Here is a 22,591-nt window from a genome sequence, read left to right on the forward strand (position 1 = left end):
CATGTACATAGATTCACTCACATACTTATCGATATAAGTATATGTATATGTGTGTGCAGAGAGTAATAAAGTGGAGGCGCAATGGCCCTGTGGTTAGGGCAGCGGACTCACAGTTGGAGGATCGAGGTTTCGATTCCCAGACCAGGCGTTGTGTGTGTTTATTGAGCGAAAACACCTAAAAGCTCCATGAGGCTCTGGCAGGGGATGGTGGCAACCCCTGTTGTACTCTTTCACTCCAACTTTCTCTCACTCATTTCCTGTTTCTTGTCCTTGACTTCCTACGCAACTGCTGAGCCAGAGTGTGCAATCATCCATCCATCGATGCTCTCGGTGTCGGGGGTTGACCTGCCTTCTCTTCTGCGGGTCTTACGAATAGCAAAGGACCAGGTTTCGGACTTCCACTGGATGAAGACCGCTACGCTCAACAGCAATAGCAACAGACCAGCTGCAATTGGCTTACTTTATTTATGAGATAGTAGCAAAAGGTTGCCAGGCACAGGCATGACTGTGTGATAAGAAACTTATTTCCTAACCACATGGTTCCAGGTTCCATCCCCCTGTGTGACACCTTGGCCAAGTATCTTCTTCAGCCTCAGGCCAACCAAAGCCTTGTGAGTGGATTTGGTAGATGGAAACTGAAAGAAGTCTTTGTGTCTGTGTTTGTCCCCCACCACCCTGTGACAACATGTTGGTGTGTTTACGTACCTGGAACTTAGCAGCTCAGCAAAACAATTGATAAAATAAGTCCTGGAGTTGATTTGTTTGACTAAAACCCTTAAGGGGCAGTGCCATAAGTAAAAGGTAGGTGGGACTGAACCAGGAACCATATGGTTGGTAAGCAAGCTACTTACCCCACAGCCACACCTACACACACAAGTATTTTTTTCTCTTATTCTTTTACTTGTTTCAGTCATTCGATTCTGGCTACGCTGGAACACTGCTTTTAGTCACATCATTTAACATCTTTTTCTCCGTGCTGGCAATGGGTTGGACAGTTTGACCAGAGCCACACTAGGTTCTATTGACTGTTTAAGCATGGCTTCTACAGCTTGATGCCCAGAAATGTGGCAGGGTGGGGGTAAGATTGATAGTGCAGAGCCCCTCAAGGACAAGCATTAACCAAGGTGGTTTTAGGCTATCACTTTTGCTGTGGTGAGCGGGTCTTCTTTAGTACATCAAGGTGCCCGGTATCTTGGTCCCTTGTCATCTCCTTCATATTCTAATATCATATTTATGTTCAAGTACCATCGCCTTTGAAATTCTTGTGAATTTCACAGTAATGCCAGCATATCTCGAAGGTCACAAAAGCACTGCAGAAGTCCTTGTGGAGTGCCATCCAATATTACCTGCCATTCCATGTTCAAGTTTTTATTTCATCGTCACATCCATGATTCCAAATTATGATACATTGTGATTGGTTTACATCCTGTTTATATTTTTTGTTTTTCTGAGCAGTTATCTTAGTTTATCCATTAATAAGTCTTCTTTTACATTTACCAGCATTCACAACCAAGACAATCAGCTTCTTTACTTTTTGTTTTGATTAGTCTGCACACATATACACACACACACACATTCATGTCCACCTGACTGGCTCCCATGCCTAGTGGAGCCTAGTGCAGCCTTCTGGCTTGCTAGCCCTCAGTCAAACCATCCAACCCATGCTAGCATGGAAAGCGGACGTTTAACGATGACGATGCTGATGATGATACATACATATCCAAAAGTATCTTTTGTCTTTCATCTCTTACTTGTTTCAGTCATTAAACTGTGGCCATGCTGGAGCACCGCCTTGCGGAATTTCAGTCAAATTAACCCCACTATTTTTTTTTGTTTTTTTTAAAACCTGGTACTTATTATTATTTTTTTGGTCTCTTTTGCTGAACCACTAAGTTATAGGAACATAATATCCTAATAAAGTAACATAGTTAAGTCAGGTATATTGAGAAGGAGTGGCACCACTGCTGTTTTTGTCTTTGTTTAAAAATCACATCATTTGATGCAAGTGTTGGTGAATGTGATGATGTCCTGATGCAACAGCCAGTTGCAGATGCCCAGCAGTCCTCTTTTCCCTCACATGTACTCTGAAGTCCCTCAGAGCACAATAGTAAAAGTTAGAATTCATCTTATTACTGAAAAGAATTTCTAGGTGTTCATGATACTAGGAAAGCAACAAGCTTGCTTTTTATTTCACACCAGACCCTGTCGTGCTGTCTTTGACGGTTAGGGTATTCAGCTCATTAATCCGAATCCTAGTGGCATGTTATGTCCTTGAGCAAGACACTTCATTTCTTGAAGTGATAGTATGTTATCAACTTAATGTGACAGTCCCATGAAAGGAAAGAATACTACTGTTATTTAGCCCTAGGAAGCACCGTTTCCTGTTGGACTTGACACATTTCCTATGTCCTTATGTTTTCAAAGTGGAGACAAGCACCTCCACCCAGCAAAGCCAGCTTCCAGAGTCATTGCTCATCAACATTGGGACACAGGAAATGTGTCAAGTCCAACAGGAAACAGTGTTTCCTAGGCTAAAGAACAGTAGCATTCTTCCCTTTCATGGGACGGTCACATTAAGTTGACAGCATACCATCACTTTATCGTGCTGCTACTGCATAAATCTCTCAAAGAGATTTAGAAATGTATTATTTCTACTTCATTTCTTGTTTCTCCTGTCCACTCTGCTGGCTAAAGTGAGCAGTGCCTGTAAATCAAAGGGTCGGCCTTGTCACACTGAAAAAGAATCTTGCCTAGGTTCAGGTATATATGTGCAGATGCATGATCACTATTGACCTCCAAAACGTCAGGAGACAAATTTCACAACAATCATCATCATCATTTAACATACATTTTCCATGCTGGCATGGGTTGGACGGGTTGACAGGGACTGGAAAGCCATAGGGCTGTGCCAGGCACAAATTGTCTGTTCTGGCATCGTTTCTATAACTGGATGCTCTTCTCAACTTTAACCACTTTACTGAGTGCATGAGAGGTTTTTTTTTTTTATGTGGCACTGGCTTGGGTGTTTTTTATGTGACACCACAGTACTCATGGGATCACCAAGTCGCTTGCACGGCAAGGACATCTAAGCTGGGAGAAGGAAAGGAACCGAGAGAAGTGGCCAGTGCCAGGCAAGAGGTTAGAGTATGTTAGAAGGTCAAGAATAGCTGTCTTACTTCAGAGTAGATACTTGGCTACCCCAGTAGAACAAGGAAGCAGTGAGAGAGAGAGAAAGAAAGAAAGATAGAGACAGTCAATGCAATGTAAATTCAAGTTTTTAATAAGAATTTCTCAACAAACTCCAATCAAGTGAGAGAGCTGATGGATTGCTTAGCAATGGTCCTCATAGATGTGGTTTCAAATGTTTTCCTTAATAAATCATTTTGAAGGTTTTGGTTGTTAGATTTGCCAAACATGGTGCAAAGTTTAATGTCGGCAGGTTGCTTGGATTTGTCAGCCATTGAATAGATTGCATGGAGGTGTATGTGTGGTATAGTGGTTAGGGTGTTGTACTCACAATTGCTACATCATCATTATCATTTGACGTCCGTTTTCCATGCTGGCATGGGTTGGTCAGTTTGACAGGTGCTGGCTAGTCAGAGCACTATACCAGTTTTCACTGTCTTGGCATGGTTTCTACAGCTGGACGCCCTTCCTAATGCCAACAACCTTACAGAGTGAACTGAGTGCTTTTTACATGGCCCCAGTACCGGCAAGGTCTGTTTTGGCATGGTTTTTTGCCACTGGGTGCCCTTCCTAATGCCATCCCCTTTACAGAGTGGCCTGGGTGCTTTTTACATGGTATCCTGGACCGAGCAGTACACTGTGTTCTTGAGCAAAACTCTTCATTTCATTTTAGCCCAGTCCACTCAGCTGAAAATGGGTAACACCCTGCAACAGACTATCCTTCTGATTGGGGTAATGTTGGCTTGCTCACCTAGCTCCTGGGATGGCATCATTCGAAAGCTAAAACGATGCAAAGCACCTTGTGCGCAATGTATAACAACATCTGGTTGGTCACAGGATCGAGATTGCTGATCAATTCTAACACAACATTACAGAACCTGTAATAACTGGACACTAATTGATGGCTGGAAGTGTATTAGTAGGCTGACTACCATTGATGATCAGCTGTCCATGCATTTTCATTGAGCAGAGTAACCATTGTTGATGCAGTGTACTGGCAGCGGAATTATTAGCGTTATTGCTACATATAACTAGCCATTGTTATGACTTGCAAAAGAGAGAGAGAGAGACAGACAGACAGAGTGGCCAGAGTTTAATTAAAGAAGAAAAGAAACAAATAAGTTTATTTGGCTTTTTCAATTGCTAGGCATTCTTCCTTTCTTCTTTTCTCTTTCTCTCTGTCTGTTTCTCTCTGTCTCTTTTCACACATATATATTTGGCAAAAGAGATAAATAGAACAAGTACCAGACTTATTAAATATAAGTACAGGGGTAGATTTGTTCCACTAAACCCTTCAAGGCAATACCCTTACACAGCCACTGTCCAATGACTGAAATCAGTATACACACACATATACAAACATACATATATATATATTCTTTTCTACTCTCAGCACAGGGCCTGAAATTTTGGCGGGAGGAGCCAGTCAATTAGATCAACTCCAGTATGCAACTGGTACTTAATTTATTGACCCCGAAAGGATGAAAGGCAAAGTTGACCTTGGTGGAATTTGAACTCAGAATGTAAAAACAGATGGAATGCTGCCAAGTATTTCAACATTTCTACCAACTTGCCACCTTATATATATATATATATATATATATATAAATATTAATTGCTGGTAGGGACACCATATTTCGTTTTGCTACAAAGTATATCAGAAGTTTTATAAGTCAGTACTGTATCCTTTTTGTGTTAGCATTACAATTCAGTCACTTTTGAGCTATCTCTGTAGTGTATGTGCATATTTCAGTTCTTGTTCCTCCTTCAGCACCACATCCAACCCATCAGCTATCCAAGAACACATTGCTTAAACAACCACTAAGTTTAGCGGTGTAATACTATTGGAGCTACCAATTTACATATCAAACACATTCCTGGTGCATACATATTTAATTGCTTATAGGAACACAGTATTTCATTTTGCAACCACACTATACTACTGAGTATATTAAAGGTTTTATAAATCCTACATTTTTGCGTTAGCAATGAGGTCCAATCACTTTCAAGCTATCTTTACAGTTTTGCTTTAGAATTTAGAGCCAGCACTGAAAGTTACAAGTATGTCTATGTAAACAATGCAATCAAAGATAGATACTGAGTGTATATACATATTTCAGGAGTTGTTGCTCCTTCATCAGTACCACATCCAACCCATAGGCCATCATGGAATGCACACATACATATAATGAAAATGAGCAAAAAGATAGCTCAGTGGCCAGTCACATGTATTTGAGCAAGAAAATTAATAAAGGTACATTAAATACCATACAGCATAAATTAACAGACATAATGCTTAGCAGCTTTTCTTCTAGTTCTTTATGTTTTGGTTTCAAATCTTATCAAGGTCATCTTTGTTTTTCATCATGAGTCTGTAAACTGAAGTACCAATCAAGTACCGAGGTTGATGTACTCAACTGGTTCTCTTCCACTCAAAATTGCCAGACATGGACCATACAATGGGCTGGTGTCCAGTTCTGGAGGATTGTTGTGATCTCAGTCACTAAATTGATATAACTAGATCTCAAAAAGTATTACTTATTATATATTGATCAATCATTTTTTATACTTTTTGAGATCTAGTTATATGTTTTATAAAAATATATATTATTTGTTATTTATGTTTTGGTTTATGTCTATCACTGTCTGAGTTGCATAATAGTGGTTTTATCTCTAATTTATATTTTATATAGTTATACCGTGAAATTTGATTTAATACTAAATTGAATTTTTCCTTGTAAGTTTGGAGTTATACTCCCTTATATTATATATATATATATAAATGTATGTGTACGTCTGTGTTTGTCCACCCACCATCGCTTGACAACCGATGTTGGTGTGTTTACGTCCCCGTAAATTAGCAGCTTGGCAAAAGAAACCAATAGAATAAGTAATAGGCTTACAAAAAATAAGTCCTGGGGTCGATTTGTTCGACTAAAGTCGGTGCTCCAGCATGGCCACAGTCAAATGACTGAAACAAACAAACAAATAAAAGAACACAGTTCTATATTTAAGAGATGAGGAATTTTGTACATTGTTTACCTTTGATGGATATTTGTCCTCATCTTGTTTAGTGTTAACACAATGTTTTGGCTGATATACCCTCCAGCCTTCATCAGGTGTCTTGGGGAAATTTCGAACCTGGGTTCTCATTCCTAAGGTATTTTCCAATGTTATTATTATTATTAACAAGAGAATCTGTCATATATATATATATATATATACTAGCAGTATCGCCTGGCGTTGCTCAGGTTTGTAAGGGAAATAACTATAAAGCATTTTTAGAGAGTTATAGCCAAAAAACAGCCAAAAAATGGAAAAAAATGATGGTAAATTTTTTTGAGAGTAAAAAAAGGTGGAGTTGCGTCCCCTAGACAGTTTGCGGTTTGTGTTTCTGATTCTCGACCCCATGTCGAATTTATCGATTTTTTTTCAGAACTGGGGGAACTTTTCAAAATTTTCGCTGCGTTAGTTTTGAATTATGACATTGGGCTATGTGTGTGTCAAGTTTCATCAGAATCGGTTGAAAGCCGTGGTCAGGGTGAGGGTACAAGCAAACAGACACACAGAAACACGCACAGACAAACTGCCGTTTATATAGAGAGAGATAAGGAGGGTATATCAGCTGGAACGTTGTGTTAACAACAAAGAAGATGAGGGCCAATATCCATCAAATGTAAATAATCTCTCTCTATATATAAAGCTGAAGTTGTCTGTGTATGGCATGTTTGGTAGCCTTCAACTAACACTATCTCCTCCTAGACCCTGCGGCGCAAGTTGACCAAAATTGAGAGTATGATACAAGAAGGCTTGCTCTTCCTTCCATAGAAGAAAAACTTCAAATCGGACCATGTTAACACTAAAAATTATTTACATCAAAAAGGTGCTTTTTTTCTATAAACATCCATATTTTTTACAATTTTTTTACTGCTGTGTCGCCATTTTTCGGTGTATTTCAACCAGAAAAATGTACACTTAAAGAGAATAACAAACTACATAATGCAAAATTTTTACTTTTCAAAAATTCCAATTCTAAAGGGTCGAAACAAACCCTTTAGAATAAAAGAATATAAAAACATATTAACATAACACAAACACACATATACAACAGATTACTTTCAGTTTCCGTCTACCAAATTCACTCACAAAGCTTAGGTCAAACAAGGGCAAAAGTAGAAGAATTGCCTGAGGTGCTACACAATAGGAGTAAACCCAGTACTATGTGGTTGGGGAGCAAACTTCTTAACCATACAGCCAAGCCTGCACCTATGTATGTTTTTAAATTCCTGTTCTTGTAAAGTTTTTTGTATTTATTCATGTGTGTACGTGAGTGAAAGGAACTGTGTATATATTATATACTTCCTGAGACTAGTAAAAACATAAGCCTTCCTCATTCCTTCTTCTCATTGGCAGTTAATAATTCCTTTTTGTCTAAAGATTCTGTTTTTTTGGTTTTTGTCTAAATATCCTGTTTTAAAGAACATCACTTTCAGTTTTTTCTTTTTCTTTCTATTTTTTTTTTTTTGTTATTTTGTTTTAATGCTGAAAAAATGTGTAAGAAAATTTCGGGGTCGTTTTTGTTTTTTTAAACATCTCATGAAAGAATCCTCAACTTTTTGAAGAAGTTTTATTTTTTTTTTTTTCCCAACTTTCCAGAGATAAAAAATATCTACAAATATAATTTGCTGTCCAACCCATGGAAGATGAACGTTAAAAGATGATGATTAAAGTATCTATATATAAACACACACAAGACCACAACCATGCTAAACACAAATTTTTTGGAGGTGTTTTTATTCTTCCTTATTCTCCAACCATTATCTTGGTGTAACATTTCTGAAAAGTACATGTCTCTTTTAGTACAAGAATAGCTCCATTGTTCTGCTGTTATTCCTGATAATATTTTCTTTCACTTTTATTTCAAACTCCAAAGCTGATATTTGCTCTAATCTTTAAAACTAGAAATAGAAGGATTTTTCCGTATATAAATTTCTTAGTTGAGAAAACTGTTGAAATACAGCATCCATGGTCTACATATCCTGGAGAGACAGATCTGCTAACCTGATTATATTATTAGTCTACATCAGTGGTTCCCAAACTTTTTCGGGGTTCTGCCCCTTTGACACCCAGGTCACATTCCTAGTGCCCCACCCCAACTAACCACACAAACATAGACCTCTTTCTGAAGCAAATTCAAAGCAACTACATTTGACAAATAAATCCTAATGAGCCCATTATTTTGTTGTTTTTACATGAATCGCTACCCCATTATCACCCCACATTTTACATGAATTGATACTCCATTATCGTCCCACTTTTTACATGAATCACTACCCCATTATCGCCCCACTTTTTACATGAACCACTATCCCATAATCACCCCACTTTTTACATAAATCACTACCCCATTATCGCCCCACTTTTTTAATGAATCGCTACCCCATTATCACCCCACTTTTTACATAAATCACTACCCCATTATTGCCCCACTTTTTACATGAATTGCTACCCCATTATCACCCCACTTTTTACATGAATCACTACCACATTATCACCCCACTTTTTACATGAATCGCTACCCCATTATCGCCCCACTTTTTACATGAATCACTACCCCATTATCGCCCCACTTTTTACATAAATCACTACCCCATTATCACCCCACTTTTTACATGAATCCTTACCCCATTATCGCCCCACTTTTTACATGAATTGCTACCCCATTATCACCTCACTTTTTACATGAATCGCTACCCCATTATCATCCCACTTTTTACATGAATTGCTACCCCATAATCGCCCCACTTTTTACATGAATTGCTACCCAATTATCACCCCACTTTTTACATGAGTTGCTACCCCATTATTACCCCACTTTTTACATGAATTGCTACCCCATAATTGCCCCACTTTTTACATGAATAGCTACCCCATAATCGCCCCACTTTTTACATAAATCACTACCCCATTATCACCCCACTTTTTACATGAATCCTTGCCCCATTATCGCCCCACTTTTTTCATGAATCGCTACCCCATTATCACCCCACTTTTTACATAAATCACTACCCCATTATCGCCCCACTTTTTACATGAATCGCTACCCCATTATCGCCCCACTTTTTACATGAATCGCTACCCCATTATCACCCCACTTTTTACATGAATCACTACCCCATTATCACCCCACTTTTTACATGAATCGCTACCCCATAATCGCCCCACTTTTTACATGAATTGCTACCCCATAATCGTCCCACTTTTTACATGAATAGCTACCCCATAATCGCCCCACTTTTTACATAAATCACTACCCCATTATCACCCCACTTTTTACATGAATCCTTGCCCCATTATCGCCCCACTTTTTACATGAATCCTTACCCCATTATCACCCCACTTTTTACATAAATCACTACCCCATTATCACCCCACTTTTTACATGAATCACTACCCCATTATCACCCCACTTTTTACATGAATCACTACCCCATTATCACCCCACTTTTTACATAAATCACTACCCCATTATCGCCCCACTTTTTACATGAATTGCTACCCCATTATCGCCCCACTTTTTACATGAATCACGACCTCATTATCACCCCATTTTTTACATGAATCCTTACCCCATAATCGCCCCACTTTTTACATGAATCACTACCCCATTATCACCCCACTTTTTACATGAATCACTACCCCATTATCACCCCACTTTTTACATGAATTGCTACCCCATTATCACCTCACTTTCTACATGAATCGCTACCCCATTATCACCCCACTTTTTACATGAATCGCTACCCCATAATCGCCCCACTTTTTACATGAATTGCTACCCCATAATCGCCCCACATTTTACATAAATCACTACCCCATTATCACCCCACTTTTTACAAGAATTGCTAACCCATTATCACCGCACTTTTTACATGAATTGCTACCCCATAATCGCCCCACTTTTTACATGAATTGCTACCCCATTATCGCCCCACTTTTTACATGAATCACTACCTCATTATCGCCCACACAAACACACGACAGGCTTCTTTCCGTTTCCATCTACCAAATCCACTCACAAGGCTTTGGTCAGCCTGAGGCTATAGTAGAAGACACTGGGACTGAACCCAGAACCATGTTGTTGGTAAGCAAGGTACTTACCACACAGCCACTCCTGTGCCCTTTGTTGCTTATCATTTTAGAAAACTAGAATAATCAGAATGACAGCAAGTATACAGCTGTCATCATCATCATCATCATCGTCATATTTTATGTGTGCTTTCGAGTGAGACAGGTCATCATGGTGAAAAGTTAGCATGTATTCAGAGCTACCGTACTCACCTAGATGGTGTGGAAATCCGTAGCTCACTCTTTGTTTGGCTTCAACATTTAGATACCCTTACTAACACCATCTACCAGAGACGCATTCTATCCAGTATGGTTAGGAAAGTAGCTTTGCAACAAATAGTTCCGGGTTCAATCCCACAGCTGACAATGTCTTCTACCATAGCATGAAGTTGGTCAGTAACTTTTAAGTGGAATTTTATTAGTAGAAAAACCAATAAACTGTTGCTCAATTTAACACCATTACCTAACATCTTGGATGCCTTTAAAGGAGTCTACTCTACTTTAGGTGTTACCTTCTAGCATTTAAACAGGTCATATCTGGCTCGAAATATTCTACTTGTTTTACATTCAAACTGACTGGATCCAGCCTCTCACACATATCCTAGAATGTCATTCTAAAAATAAATGACCACATCATTGAAATTCCAAAGTTATAAGGTATTGCATGAGTAATTCAAAACAACAAAAACAAGAGCACTCAGAGAGTGCAAACCTCTGCCAAGGCAACACCAACATCCTCTCAATGATTAGCCAGAGATGATTTTCAAAATGAGAATATCTGAAATAAACTAGACTTCTACCACAAACGAGAATACTAAAAATGAACCCAACTGCTCTCAAAAATCAAGTAAAAAAACGAAAAACACTCCAGAATCATTGTCCAGTACTGGATTAACCCCAAAATCTAGTCAGTTCATGCCAGTCACAAGGCCAAACATTCCCGAAAGTTTCATCCAAATCCATCCAGCAGTCCTTGAGGTATCTTGTCCATGGACAGACAGACAAACAAACAAACAAACAAATGCAACTGAAAACAATATCTCCGCCTTCGCTAAAGCAGAGGTAATAAGTAAGCATTATATTAGACAGAGTAATCTGAATGCTAAAGGGTTAAGTCACAGTCTCTGGTACAAGGATATATTTCTCCCTCCTCCCTGATCTTTGGATTCATTTGTAATATACACCTGACAATAACAATGGATACTATTTCATTTTTATACATCTGGATGACGTTACATTTCTGGTCATATTATATGAATTGTGTCATGTTCATGACAATAATACATGCCATGTCACATTCTTAATGATAATGTATGGATTCAATTATATTTGACAAAAGCTTAGACAGTATGACACACGCTGGGTAATAAACTATAAAATAATGTTTGACAGTAATGTGGTATAAATATTTTTCTTTTTTTTTTCTATGAAAGGATCATTAAATAGGCCTAGGCATGGTTGGGTGGAAAGCATAGGCGCAAGTGTGGCAGTGTGGTAGGAAGTTTGTTTCTCAGCTTCATGGTTCCAGGTTCAGTTTCACTGCGTGACACCTTGAGCAAGTGTCTTCTATTATAGCCTTGGGCTGATCAAAGGTCTTGTGAACAGATTTGGTAGACAGAAACTGGATCGTAGGGCAACCTGCTGTGCTTGAGGAGACCTATTGAGTCAAGTACATCAACATCAAAATAAAAATCAAATGGATATTGTAGTTGGGATATCTGTGCTGGTGACACGTTGGGCTTCACAGAGGAAATGACGAAAGACCGAGACCTCTGAGATATGCTGTGACTGCGAAGACCCAACAAATGAAGTGAGTTCAAAGCTTGCAGGATGCCCTGCTGTGCTAACCTTGGATTGTAGAGTGACCCGCTGTGCTTGAGGAGACCTATTGAGTCAAGTACGTCAACATCAACATCAAAATAAAAATCAAATGGAAATTGAAGTTATGATACCTGTGCCGGTGGCACATAAAAAGCGCCCACTACACTCACGGAGTGGTTGGCATTAGAAAGGGCATCCAGCTGTAGAAACACTGCCAGATCAGACTGGAGCCTGGCGCAGCCTCCTGGCTTCCCAGACCCCGGTCAAACCATCCAACCCATGCTAGCATGGAAAACGGACATTAAACAATGATGATGATGATGATGATATCATCATGATTATCATCATTGTTTGACGTCCATTTTCCATGCTGGCATGGGTTGGACTGGCAAGCCGGGAAGCTGCACGAGGCTCCAATCTGATTTGACAAGGTTTCTACAGCTGGATGCCCTTCCTAATGCCAACCACTCTGAGAGTGAAGTGGGTGCTTTTTACATCCCACTGGCATGGGAGCCAGTTAGATGGCACAAGCATCACCCACACTCAAATAGTGCATTTTACATGCTACCAGCATGGCTACCAGTCAGGTGGCACTGGCATCAGCCATGCTCAAATGGTGCTTTTTACATGCCACTAGCATTGGGTGCCAGTCAGGCAACACCGGCATCGGAACAACTATATATATATATATATATATATATATACACACACACACACATGTATATACACGCACACAGATGTGTGTATGTCTTTGTGTCTGTGTTTGTCCTTCACCACTGCTTGACAACTTGTGCTGGTTTATTTATGTCCCCATAACTTAGTGGTTCAACAAAAGACCAATAGAATAAGCACCAATCTTTAGAAAAATGAAAAATAAGTATTGGGGTTGATTCAGTCAACTAAAAGTTCTTCAAGGCGGTGCCCCAGCATGGCCACAGACTGAAACAAATAAAAGATGAAAAGTAATATAACCAACTTTAAGAATACCATAAAGATGGTGCCCCAGCATGGTCGTAATCCTTTGACTGAAACTGATAAAAAAAGTTAGAGAAAAGAAAGAAGAAAAAAGTTGCAATGCCAGTGAGAAGAATAATTGGTTTGAATTAACACCAAAAGAGAGAGAAGACCTAAAAATAAGGACATGATTTCTGAGATACTTTGTCATCATCATCATCTAATACCAATATCCCATGCTGACATCTGGGTTGGACCACTGGCATCAGTTCAAAATCAGAATCCCATTCTTATTTTTCTATTGCCCACAAGGGGCTAAACATAGAGGGGACAAACAAGGACAGACAAAGGGATTAAGTCGATTACATCGACCCCAGTGTATAACTGGTACTTATTTAATCGACCCCGAAAGGATGAAAGGCAAAGTCGACCTCGGCGGAATTTGAACTCAGAACGTAAAAACAGACGAATTACCTATTTCTTTACTACCCTCAAGGGGCTAAACACAGAGAGGACAAACAAGGACAGACAAATGGATTAAGTCGATTACATCGACCCCAGTGTATAACTGGTACTTATTTAATCGACCCCGAAAGGATGAAAGGCAAAGTTGACCTCGGCAGAATTTGAACTCACAACGTAAAGACAGATGAAATACCGCTAAGCATTTCACTCAGCATGCTAACATTTCTGCCAGCTGGCTGCCTTCAGAATCCAATTCTTTTTTTCTTTAATCATAGATGTTGTTAGAATTCATTTGAAACAGAAAACAAAACTCACACTAACTGAATAACTCAACCTTTAGCATTTAAACTGGCCAAATACAGCCCAAATATTCTTCTACATGTTTTATGTTCAAACTGGCCACATCTCACCTCTTCCATACAATTCTAACAATAAACATCCTACAGCCCATCACTGCTCTGTCATCTCTCTCTCTCCTGTCCTCCCTCTGCCAACTGTATCATTGCTACCCTGTCACTCCTTTATGTATTTGTTTCATCACTCAATGCATTCCCTAATTTTGCATCTACATGAACTCCCTACTCATGCACCCTGAGCAATTCTCTACCATTCCATTTAACCCTTTAGCTTTCAGATTACTCTGTCAAATGTAAAGCCTGTTTAATTACATTGTTTTAAATTAGTTGTACAGCATCTTGTAACTCTGAGATTTTGATGATGTCCCTGTTTATTTTTAGAATGGCTTTGTAGGGTAGGTGTGAGAGGTTAGAGCTGGATGGCTTAAGCATAAAACAGGAAGACAATTTTGGCCTGATATGGCTAGTTTAACACTAAAGGGTTAAATTCACAGCCTTTCTCATAGCAAATCGTCATAATCTCTTTCGTCCTCTCTCTACCCCGCCCCCTACATAGGGTAATCATGTACCTCCTCTACAGCAAGACATGTTTCCATCCCTCCATCATAGTTTAACCTCCTCATATCACCTGGCACAAAGTCACCTCACTCAATACCACTCTCCCTTTCAGGTGAGAGATCTTTGTCTTGCAAGTTATGTAGGGACCTCACCAGTGCTGGCACCACACAAAAAACACCCAGTCCACTCTGTAAAATGGTTGGCATTAGGAAGGGCATCTAACTGTAAAAAAAAAACATGCTAAAGCATTCAGTAGAGCTTGGTTCAGTCCCTAGACTTATCAGTTCCTGCAGCATGGAAGACAGACATAAAATGATGATGATGATGATGATATATGTGTGTGTGTGAGTGTGTGTATAAGTTATATGGTACAAGCATAAAAAATAAGCAGGAAGAAAGGTTAAAAATAACAAATAAACAGTGAATTAGGTTTACACTTCAGAAAAAGTCTTTTATATTTTGAGCATATGCTCTTATACAGAATGAAAAGGTGAAGAGAGAAAAAATAACTTGCAGTGACAAAAGAACAAACACACACATATATATATGTGCGTCTGTGTGTGTGCATTTGGGTTGGATTGGATTATATATATGTGCAGGTGTGATTGTGTGGTAAGGAGCCTATTTCCCAACCACATGGTCCTAGGTTCAGTCCCACTGTGTGGCAAGTGTTTTCTATTTTCACCTCAGGCCAATCATAGCTTGTAAGTAGATTTTGCAGACAGAAACTGTAAGAAGCCCATCATATATATATATATATATATATATATATATATAAGATACAAATGAATTGACAATTTATTTTCAAATGCATGAACACTGGTATAACAGCAGAAATATTGGATAAAATACCCTTATAAAGCAGAAAGACTTGTTAGCAACCAGCCATGAGACTCAAACTTACATCCCTTTAGTTTCCAGCCAAGTGCTTTGCCAATTAAGCTTAACTGCCCACTGACAAATTAACCCACAATTTTAGAACTTATATAATTTTAGAACTCGTATAATGCTACAAAGCTGAAAGCTATAAAGCTGAATGTACAACTATGAATGTAAACAAACTAACATTTGTTTTTTAAAGCGTTGAAATACATACTGCAAGATACAAATAAGAAGATAATTCATTTTCAAGCACCCGAACACTGGGATAACAGCAGAAATATTGGATGAGATACCCTTATAAAGCGGAAAAATTTGAAACTCAATTGCACATCTCTTTATTAAGGGAAACTAAAGTCTTATAGCTGGTTGCTCTCTTTACTCTTTTACTTGTTTCAGTCATATGACTGTAGCCATGCTGGAGCACCACCTTTAGTCGAGCAAATTGACCTAAGGATTTATTTTTGTAAGCCTAGTACTTATTCTATCAGTCTCTTTTGCTGAACCACTAAGTTACGGGGACGTAAACACACCAGCACCGGTTGTCAAGCGATGGTGGGGGGACAAACACAGATACACAAATACACACACACACACACATATATATGACAGGCTTCTTTCAGTTTCCGTCTACCAAATCCACTTACAAGGCTTTGGTCAGCATCAGGCTATAGTAGAGGACACTTGCCCAAGGTGCCACGCAGTGGGACTAAACCCAGAACCATGTGGTTCATTAGCAAGCTACTTACCACACAGCCACTCCTACGCCTGACAAATTCTTCCGCTTTATAAGGGTATCTTATCCGATATTTCTGCTGTTATCCCAGCGTTTGTGTGTTTGAAACTTATCATTTTATTTGTATCGTGCAGTACACATTTCAACGCTTTAAAAGACAAACGTTTGTTTATATTTATGGTCATATGCGTGTGTGTGTGCATGTATATGTGTCTTTGTGTCTCTGTTTGACCCACAACACCACTTGACATTATTGTGTTTTACCCCACCCCGCCACAAGACTTAGTGGTCTGGCAAAAGAGACTGATAGAATAAGTACTAGGTTTTAAAAAAAAGCAAAAAATAAGTACAGGGGTCAATTCATTCAACTAGAAATTTTTCAAGGCAGTGCTCCAGTTTGGCCAGTCTAATGACTGTAACAAGTAAAAGACAGAAGATATATACACACACACACATATATATATATAATATATATCTGCAGGGTGGGGCAAAAGTCATGCAGAAAATAAGTTCACTGTACTCTGGAATTGTCAAAGAAATGCTGCAATTTTTCTAAAATTGAATAAATTAAATAAAGAGGAATACACACACAATTGTACGCAACAAACAAAATAAATAAGTAAATAAATAAATAAATAATAATAATAATAATAATAATAATAAAGGTACTGAAACCTATTTGAAAATGATTCCAGGCTTACCATCCCTACAGGAAGTGCAAAAAATCGTGTTGACTGGAACGACTCATGTACTGAGAAGAGTATTATCGCTGTGAAAACAACATCCATTCATGAATTTATTTATTCATTCATTTTTTAAATACATATTTTACCTGTGAATTTGTGTGTGTAATCTGGGAATGCATACAATGGGTTTCTCTGCCCTAGGTGTACGGAAAACATTCGGCGAGAAACGGAAGAAAATTTGAAGAAAGAAGGAAAAATAATAATAATAATAATAATAATAATAATAATAATAATAAGATGCCCTGATGCAGTACCAGGCAGTGGCTCTCATGGTTTCTGATCTTAACTGATTGGAAGTGTTTTCATGTACATTGTTTTGTTTTGGTATAAAAGATGGGCTACAGCAAATATTCTGCTCAATACCACAGATTTGCTTGTCAGTTGTTTGACCGTAACCAGTTGAGCATGTCCCTTAGTGGCTGATGATATGTGCATCGCTGATCACGAGCAGAAGTAGTAGGGGAGCATCATAGCCATGTGTTGAGAGGAACTCTTTGGGGTTTGGATAATTCACCCCTGGAAACATGGGTGTTTTGTTCAGCATCCTTAAACAACCCTTATTCAAGGACCTTTTGAATGGGACGGGATACTCAATCTGAAGAAAATTCTAACTGGGCCTCACCTGCAAGGTCATGTGCTGTTTATCCTGATATAGTATCATTATGTCATGCACATATGGTTGTGATGCATGCGCCTTGTGTACCCTTATCAGACAGCTAGTCATGATGAGTATACTTGGCTTCGTATATTTTACCCCAGTGTCACTTTGATGGCATGCACTGCTCTCTCAAGAACAACAACAACAACAATAAAAATAATAATAATCTTTTCTACTATAGGCACAAGGCCTGAAATTTTGGGGCAAGGGTAAGTTGATTACATTACTTAATTTATTGACTCTGAAAGGACAAAAGTCAAAGTCAACCTCAGCAGAATTTGAACTCAGAATGTTAAGATGGACAAGATGCTAGTAAGCATTTTACCTGGTGTGCTAATGATTCTACCAACTTGCATTATTATTATTATTATTACTATTTTTTTTTTCTTCTTTCAAATTTGCTTCCATTTCTTGCCGAGTGTCTTCCCGACTCCTAGGGCAAAGAAACTCATAGTATACATTGGTAGGCCATTAAACCAAACTCAATAGTTCGTTCATTTTTAAAAAAAATTTTTTTTTTAAGTTAAATTAAAATACATGAGCAGCAACAGTTCTCACATCGACAATGCTCTTCTCAATACGTGTGATGTACCAGTTAAGACAATCTTTTGCACTTCTTGCAGGGATGGTAAGCCAGGGATCATTCTCATATAATTTTCGGTTCCCTTCTTGATCATTCCTAGCGCTCCTACGATCACTGGTATTGTAACCGCCTTGAGATGCCACATTTTCTCAATTTCAATGAGTAGGTCTTTATATTTTCTGAGCTTGTCAAACTCTTTCGCTGAGATATTATGATCACAGGGGATGCTCATGTCGATCAATAAGCAAACTTTATTGTTTTGGTCTTTCACAACAATATCTGGTTTATTGGCCTTGATGGTTCGGTCTGTATGTACTGGAAAGTCCCACAGAATGGTTACATTTTCTCCTTCAGTTACAGCCTCAGGGTGGTGATTATACCACTTGTCGGCAGTTTTGATATTGTAATGCCGACTTATTAGCCAGTGGAGATATTGGCCAACTCTGTCATGTCTTAATTTATACTCCACTGGTGCTAAGACTTTACATCCAGAGATTAGGTGGTCCACTGTTTCAATCATGTCATTGCAGAATCGGCATTTTGGGTCTGCTCCATTTTTCATCACATTGGCCTGGTAGTTCCGGGTTAATAGGCTTTGATCTTGAGCAGCGAGGATGAAACCTTCGCTCTCTGCTTTTAGCCCTGAGCTCCGTAGCCACTGATGGGTTTGCTTCTGGTCAACATCAGCTTGTTTGCTGCGGGTCACATATTTGCCATGCAGAGGTTTCTCCTCCCACCTATCAGCCAATTGCTCGTGCACTTTTTTCATTGCCATCATTTTCACCTTCTTTGCAACAATAGTTGCCGTACTTCCCTCGGGTTGTTCAGTTTGGGTATCCTGCACGAGATCAATAGCAAATTTTTTGCTTTCCTTTATGATAGAATGAAGCTTCTTTCGTCTCTCGTGATTTTCCACGAGCTTTAGCATCCAGTCATTCGATATTTTGAGATATTTGGCCAGTCCAATTGTGGTTGTTTTGTAAGTTAGTTCAAATTGGATCAGGCCTCGACCTCCTTGGGCTCTGGGAAGGTAAAGGCGATCTACGTCTGCCTTTGGGTGGTGCATCCTATTACAACTCAGCAGCTTGCGTATTTTCCTATCTATATTCTTTACTTCACTCATATTCCAGTTCAACACATTGTAGCTATAAGTAACAACTGGAACTGCTAAGGAATTTATAGCTAACACCTTGTTACGTGCATTTAGTTCAGATTTCAGGACTGCACAAACTCTCCTATAACATTCCTTCCTGATCTTCTCTTTCATGCTTGCATGCTGAATACCAGAGCCTTCATTTATCCCTAAATATTTGTATGTTTGTTCTTGCTCAAGCTCTCTTATGACTGTGTCAACATCTAACACGACTGAATTTGTGGTCTTCACTTTCCCTTTCTGGAAAGTGGCCTTGGCACACTTCTCAAGTCCAAACTCCATCCCGAGGTCATCGCTGAATGCTTTCACAGTGCACAATAGGCCTTCAAGTTCATTATTGTCTTTACCATAAAGTTTTAAGTCATCCATATAAAATAGATGGCTTATTTTTTTATTGGCAATTTTATACCCATACCCTGTTCTGTTTAATTCACTTGTAAGGGGTATTAGGGCTATGCAGAATATTAAAGGTGAAAGTGAGTCACCTTGAAAAATTCCACAGTTGATGTTTATATTTTCTGAGGCAAGTACTCCATTAGAGTGGTATAATTGGAGATTCGTATTCCACAACGACATATTGTGCTTCATGAAGTTTGAAATCACAGGGGAAATTTTGAAGATGTCCAGCGATCTCAAGATCCACGGATGCGGTATACTGTCGAAGGCCTTTTTATAGTCAATCCATGCGGTGCTGAGATTTCTGCGCTTGTTGTGACAGTTCTCAAGGATCATACGATTGATTAGCAGTTGATCTTTGCATCCGTAAGAGCCTCGGCGGCACCCTTTTTGTTCAATGGGGAAAATATCGTTCTTCTCCATGAATGCATATGTTTTCTCTGCCAGGATAGATGTTAGGATTTTATACGTGGTGGATAGACAGGTTATAGGTCGATAGTTTTTTGGAAGGTTGGTTTCGTTATTCTTTGGGAGTAGGTAAGTAATGCCACTTGCTAACCATTCAGGTGTTTTCTTTGGGTCTCTCATAATTCCATTGAGCAGCTGAACTAGCTTACCGTGTGCGCATGGGAGCGATGCGAGCCAGAAATTCGGCACCCTATCTTTACCGGGGGATTTCCAATTATGGGCCTTCGTGAGTGCCTTTCTTAGGTCTGCTATTGTGATGTCTTCCCATGCTTGTTGTTGTAAATTTTGGTAGGATCCTTCAGTTTGTATAATCCAGTCTGCATTTATGTTGTACGTCTTCTTGTCACTCCAAATCCTCTTCCAAAAGTTTTGAACTTCTTCCATGGGAGGGGGGTCTTTAACGGTTACTTTCTCCTTCCCTATTTCTCTGTAGAATTTTTTGGCATTGGATGTGAACAGCTTATTTTGCTTGTAAAACTTGTTTCTCTTCTCAAATCTTCGTATTCTTTGGGCTTTTGCTTGGACTTTTTGTTTCAGCGTTTCTTTTATTGATATCAGTTCTTCTCTTGGTGAGGGTCCAAATTTTATCTTCATCTTTCTTCCTATTCTGGATCTTACATCATTTCCACATATTAGTTCATTTAATATTGATATTTTCCCTCTCATAAATTCAATCTCTTTTTCAATTTTACTTCTCCAGGTTTGATTTCTTCCCAGATTTTGTTTTCTTTGTTTTTCGGGGGCATACAGCTGGTTTCAATTGCTCTAGCAGAAGCGTAAATAATTTCATTTAACTCAGTAAAATCAGGTTTTAATTCTCGTATTATTTCATTTGTTACATAGTTGCCAATTTGGATTTGTTTTTTATTTTGGTTTGTATTTGAGAGTTTATGAAGTGGTTCTCTATCATTCATACTTGTATGTCTTACAACTTCAAGCGTATTCAGGATTTTCTGCCTCATTTCTGCCATAGGCTCTCTGTGTTCTTCAGCAAATGCGAGATCTTCAGTTACTGTTGTTTTTTCGTTTTCCTGGCTATCTTTAACAGGTACAATAGAATTTCTTGTATCTTCAGGCCTTTGTGTACTTTGGTCAGATGGCAGTCTTTCAATTAAGCCTCGTGGCGGGCTATACTGTTCATCTGATTCTTCATTTCCTTTGTGTCTTATATTTATGTCATTTTCCGTTGCGTGCTTGATCGCGCTTATTTCACTGTCTGTGAGTCTGTTATTTCTAAGGATATCCCTCCTCACATTTGCTAATTTGTTCTCGTCCAAATAGGGCCTACTGTCTTGATTCCGTGTTCTCCATATACTGTAAGAGTTTGCGGTGTGTCTCTCTTGAGATGGCTTACCTAATACATAGTAATAAGCGTATATTACTTCTTTATACTCTTCTCGGGTCCATTTGTTCCGCTTACATTTTTCTTTCTGTGGTGGTTGTGGTGGTGAACTTGGAGGGCTCGAGTTGGGGAATTACCGTTCAAGTGACCATCCATGTCCGTATTCGGAGAAGAGTTTGTGCCAGTTGATGACTTTTCGATCCCGGGCTGGTTCTTCCCTGGGGGACGCGCTTCCAGATTATTGTTGTTGTTGTTGTTGTTGATGATGATGATGATGTGATGATGATGATGGTGATGATGATGATGATGATGATGATGTAATAAATAAGATGTCAAATGTCTAAGTGATTGACTTTTGGCCCATCCTGTACACGCACACATACAAACACACACATATATATATACACATACACACATACAGCAGGCTATTTTTATATGTATTGAGTAAAATGTTCAAATAAATAAATAAATTGAACAAGTACTTAATGTGGTCAGCTCTTTAATAAATAAACGATTATATTATATTATATTATATATATATATTTAAAAATACCCACAAACATATACAAATAAATGAAAACAAATATACATTATAACACACATTTTAATAAGCAATTAACAAGTTTCTTTAATGAAATGTCAAACAAAAATTAATTAAAAAAAAGCCAAGAGATAAAGGAAAATTAAATACAGAACAGCGATAATTTAAATTCAAATGGAATATACATCTACGTATATAAAAAGTGCATACTCACACACAAGTATATATCTATACATGCATATGTACATATATAAATGTGTATTTCCATACAGAAATACATATCTGTTTTTTTTCTGTGACGTGCGTATGACCATGTCAACACTTGGCGTTGTTTATCGTCCCCCAAGTTACCATCGGGACACACAGCTTTGCAATGTCCTCCGAGCTGCTGCCAGGAAAACAGCCACTTATGTATTTATTGCAGGCGATTTCAATCATCCTGAGATCGATTGGGAGACCTTCCATTGGCCACAGAGTGCAAACGATTTTGTTGAGCTTGTGCTGGACTCAAACTGGTCACAAGTAGTCACCTCTCCAACAAGAGGCGACAACACCTTGGACCTGCTCTTCACCACAACTCCTGAAGCGGTTATCAATTGCACTACGGAGGAACCTCTAGGT

The 22,591-nt window shown here is 38.7% G+C and overlaps 1 long non-coding RNA gene across 1 annotated transcript in view; it reads right to left on the reverse strand.

The window, feature by feature from the left end:
* Positions 1–10,323: 10,323 nt before the first annotated feature.
* Positions 10,324–22,591, reverse strand: part of LOC118764032 — a 22,386-nt gene continuing 10,118 nt past the window's right edge. The window contains exon 3 of the long non-coding RNA XR_004999817.1: positions 10,324–10,360. This is a non-coding gene — a long non-coding RNA (uncharacterized LOC118764032). The remainder of the gene's footprint in view (positions 10,361–22,591) is intronic.

The sequence above is a fragment of the Octopus sinensis genome, linkage group LG1, assembly GCF_006345805.1.
Source record: "Octopus sinensis linkage group LG1, ASM634580v1, whole genome shotgun sequence".
NCBI lineage: Eukaryota > Metazoa > Mollusca > Cephalopoda > Octopoda > Octopodidae > Octopus > Octopus sinensis.